The 5,058-nt window shown below is 40.9% G+C and overlaps 1 pseudogene across 1 annotated transcript; it reads left to right on the top strand.

Moving 5' to 3' along the window:
- The first annotated feature begins 4,493 nt into the window (after nucleotides 1–4,493).
- Nucleotides 4,494–4,747, top strand: LOC308507436 (small ribosomal subunit protein eS27-like; annotated as a pseudogene). Its single transcript has one exon. The product of its transcript is annotated as a small ribosomal subunit protein eS27-like (transcript).
- Nucleotides 4,748–5,058: the final 311 nt, after the last annotated feature.

A 5,058-nucleotide genomic window follows, 5' to 3' on the forward strand; every position in this document is an offset into this window, starting at 1 on the left:
GACATGCCAGGTATTACATAAAGATGGTGAGGAAGGCAAGAAGCCAGTGTTCTAATACCACGAGTTTGGGTATCACCTAGTGTAACACCAGAGGAGAAAAACTCACTTGTGTGCACACGCATGTACTTTCAGACCTTGGCTGTCGTGGGCCTCGCCCAGATCCCTGCCTTCGGCATGACACAAATACCCGCCTCCACCCACTGATCACCTCCATATGCCCAAACTCATTTAACCGTATGTGGAAGTACAGAGCTTGCAGCCATCTCTTCATGCCCTTTCTTGTCTCCTGTGTTTTGATGTGCCTGCTGAGGGAATGTTCAACATGCTCTGAAAAAGGCCACACAGACGTGCCGCATGAGCCAAACTGATCATTGCATAATTGATAATAGGCCTTTGTATTCGTATTCTGTTTAGATTACTGTGTGAAGCAGGTGACAGGTGTTCAGGGAACATTACCCAAGCTGCCCCGTTGCCAAGAACATCCTGAGACCAGCTGGGACCAGGAGCCCAGAGGAAATCCCCACAGTAATTTAATAGTTCACAGGGCTTTCGGTTTGTGAGGATTACAGTGAAGAATTAAAATGTTATTGACCACCCACTTTAGAAGGGCCTTTGTGCTTTTCCCTTGATATTTCTACACTTATTATTTTGTTCCCAAGGTAATTGCCACAGGGTGACCGAGATGAATTTTTTTTTCTTTTTGCAAAGGGTGTATGTTGCCACTAAATAAGAGAAACAATTAAATAGAAAACAGCTAATAAGGGTATGCCAGTTTGTGGGTAGGTTGGGGTGGCTAACTTCTCCTTTCAAAAGGTTTGTACCAGAGCCAGATGTTTAAGGAAAATCTTAGAATGCAACTTTCAGGATTAGAAGTAGGTGCTGAAACCACGAGACAGAACATTTTACAGGATTTCTTACAACTCATACTTTAGGTTCACAGCTAAATTTTGCAAAGTTGATAGAGCTACAACCTTATTCTATGTTCTAAAATTTGCTTTCAACAGGCCTCACTTTTTGAGCATTTCTCCCCTGCTTTCTCAGGCATTTTGGTTATTTAGAAAAGTTCGGGTTAGAATGTATTCATCGGTTCATTCAGCAAGCATTAATGAAGTGTGCCTACTGTATACAGCACACGATGAGAGACACAATGCATTCAGTATTCATGCCTCGGACCATCTCCTGGAGCATGTGCTATGTGACAAGCTCTGAGCAAGGCGTGAACACACATCTTGCACATGGAGCTTACATCCCAATGAGGAAGACAGGACCATTTGGTGATACTTGCTGTGGAGAAAGGTAACAAAGAGTAAGGAATGGGTGAGAAGTGCTGGATTAGGGGAGTGAAAAAATATTTGAGCAAAACCTTGAAAACGGTGAGTGAATTTAGCACGTGGCCATTTGGGGGAAGAATGTTCGGTCAGGGGAGCAAGGCGTAGGTGCTGGGATGCTTGAGGCCATCAGAAGAACTAAGCTTCACTCTGAGTGAAATGCGAAGCCTCTAGAGGGCTTTGAAGAAAGGAGTGAGGTGATCCAAGTCCGGGGCACCCTGGCTGCTGTCTGAGAACCAGTAAGCGTCAGCAACAGACACAGAGAGGCTTCTCAGAAGGCTGTCGGGCTTACCTGCGGCAGAGACGCCAATACAGAGAGAAAGACCTAATTCTAGCCCTCAACAAGCACGTTTGACGACTGGAGAATACAGACCTTTGCAGCATTTTATTTAAACGAAGCAGAATAGAATAACAAAAAGCAAGCTGAAGAAAAGTGGTTAATTCTAACCACTAGGGAAGGCTTCTCGAAGGAGGTAGTTGTAAAAAAGACTTATTTTTCTGTTCATTCTTTAAGACCTCCTTCATTCCTTCCTCTTTCCCTTCTTCCCTCTCTCCATATGTCCCTCTCTCTTTTTTTTCTCTTTTGATGACATCATTTTTTTTGCCTTAGTAATAATTAATAGTTGTTGCCAGGCAGCAGCCTACCCGTCTGTCTCCTTGTACCTGCCCCTAAAAAAGGAGAGTCTGTGAGATGGATCCTTACAGAGACTTTGCTTCACCTTTGTGCTTGCACTTTATGTCTCCCTGTTTGGCCCCAAAAGATGGCTGGTCAGCCAATGATGGGTGCCACTCCCCACAGGGGGTGGGGGGCAACCTAAGCCAGGCAGAGCCGCGTGGGGACCAACAAGAGAACCCACAGGGTTGATAGTGGTGGGCATAGGCCCTCACCTTCCCCCGGCTAAGGAGAGCCTCTGCTTCTGTGGCTGCATTCCTTCCCACAACCTGCAAAAGAGATTCAATGATGTGCTCTCCATCTATTCATATGCATATAGATTTTGTCCCTTGGGGAAGTACATACATCCTGAGATTTAGGGCTGATTGGCAGGCAGGGGTGATTGGCTTGAATCAGTTTCCAGTTATAATGTATGGGATTCACAGATCTTGAGATTGACAAGTTTATCTCCTTTACTTATCCACCGAACTAATAAAAGCTATGTGTAGGCCCCATTCAGGGCTCAGTCCTTGAGGCTGGAGTCCCTTGGCCCCACGTGCTCTCTATTCTTGACTACTGTCTTTTTAAACCCTGTGCCGCTGTCATCGCTCCCCACAACCCTTGCCACCGGACGCGACAAGTAGCTAAAGACTATCTTTTATATCAACTTTACAGAAACTTACTTTTACTGGCCTCAAATCTGCTATAACTTTACTTTTCTCTCCTAAGTTAAATAGAGTTCAGTATATTGGATACTGTTTTAAAGATTTTAAGCACCGAAAGATGTATTTTGATGTTCAAAATATGACAAGTCATTAAACTGATTAAAATAAAATTTGGAATGAAGTGAGAGGGAAGTACAGATGGAATTAGATTTTCAGAATAGTGATAATGGCTGGAGCTGGGTGGGACGTACAGAGGTTTAATGTGCCATTCTCTACATCTGTGAATGTTTTAAGTCTTCTCTAATAAAAGGTTTAAAAACTTCCTTAGATCATTCTCCTGAAAAACTGCCATCAGTGATACTAAATGTTTGGTATCGTTCAAAAATTATGTCTTTGAAACTTTTTGTTGGGAACTGATTTCTGAATGGAATTGTGTATGAGAGTGAACATTTCAGGAAATAACTATTTAAAATATATGAACAAGATGGTGCAGATTTTCCTTTAAATCTTGATTTGACTTAGTGATATACCAGCTCTTGTTGTGTACTCTTAGTTCCATAATGTTGTCTTTTATTTTGATAATGTATATCCAACAGAGGTCATTTGAAATAACTGGCACTGCTTGAAGCAGTTCTAGAATAAGGCAAATCTCCATCATCAGGGACCAGCACGTAATGGGTATGTAACAGATGTTGGGCAGCTGATCTCTGAAGCAATTTGTATCCCAGTATCTGCTCCCAACCAGACGTAGTCTGCTATTTCTTAAAAGAATGAACACTAGAGGTCAGTCTTCACATTGAGAAAGAATGGAAAATCACAGCACATGACTGGCTGACAGACACGCTCTAGTCTAGTCTTTTAAATAGTGAGAAAGTTGTATTAGAATAACCCTCACATATTTTATCTAAATTCTATTATTAATGCAGCCCAGAGGTATTAAAATCATTTAGACATGCAGTTTGTAAGTATAGATGTGGTTACATTTTCATACAGTGTATGTTAAGGATTGTATCACAAATTTGTTTTTTGTTTGTTTGGCCTTTAAAATATCTTTTAACAATTTTGAACCTAAATTAGGAGACAGGAAATTAAAGTCCACACTTGAACAGGTTAATTAAACTCTGCAAACAAAACTCCCAAATCCAGAACAATTTAAGTGCTCCAGAAGGGACTGGCTTCTTTTCCAGCTTCATTGGAACATATCTTCCTCTCCAAGTAAGGGCTGCCTTGGGCTGAGGCCCTGGAGTTCTCAGATTTGAGATACCAGCCCTTTACCTGTTGTTTACCCATGACCAGATTTTTTTCTCTCCCTGCACACTCTACCTGAACTGGCATTATTCCACGATGTGTTTTCTTCCCTTTATACAGAAGACATCTACCAGCATCCCAGAATCTCAGACAGTAGCATGTTTTCTCTGCTGAAATCATGTCCATTTTCTTTTTCTGTGCTAGAAGAATCTTTATTGTTAGTTCTGCTAAAGCTGAGACAGCATATTACACTCACCCAAAGAAATTTCTCATTCTCTTCTAAAACTATTTCCACAGTAATCTCCCTTGAAGGAAAAAAAAATTATCTCTATTCTATAGTTACAGATCAGAAAGAGAAACAAAGAGTACTCTAAACAGCAATAATATTAATTAGTACAAGAAAAAATAAGCATAATAGTTACTTAAATTCTGCAGAAAGATGCCTTTAAAAATATGAGGCAAACTTTACTCTGCAAAAGCAGGTAAAAAGACAAGCTACAAAGGACTGATACCTAGAATGTATAAAGATCTCTCAAAACTTAATGGTAAAAAAAATAAACAATCCATCCTTTCCAGTGGTGATGACCTCCCCACGAGAACATGCCTCTTGCTAAGGTCTCCTTCATCCCTCTCCAGAAGAGGAGAGGAGGAAACACAAGAAGAAGCTCCTGGTGCAGAGCCCCAATTCCTACTTCATGGACATGAAATGCCCAGGATGTTATAAAATGACCAACACCTTTAGCCATGCACAAACAGTATTTTTGTGTGTTGGCTGCTCCATGGTCCTCTGTCAGCCTACAGGAGAAAAAGCAAGGTTTACAGAAGGGTGCTCCTTCAGAAGGAAGCAGCACTAAAAACAACCTGATGAGTGAGGAACCATCCCAATAAACACATTTTGAATTTAAAAATAAATAAATAAATAAAATAAAATAAACAATCCAATTAGAAATGAGTCAAGACATGAACAGACATGTCATCAAAGCAGATATACTGATAGTACACGAAAAGATGTTCAACATCATTAGCCATGAAAGAAATGCAAATTAAAATCACAATTAGCTATCACTACATACCTGTCAGAATGGCTAAAATAAAAGATGGAGACATCACCAAATGCTGCGGAGCACAAGAAACGGGATCACTCACACATTGCTAGTGGGAACGT

The sequence above is a fragment of the Rhinolophus hipposideros genome (assembly GCF_964194185.1).
Source record: "Rhinolophus hipposideros genome assembly, chromosome: 14".
Lineage (NCBI taxonomy): Eukaryota > Metazoa > Chordata > Mammalia > Chiroptera > Rhinolophidae > Rhinolophus > Rhinolophus hipposideros.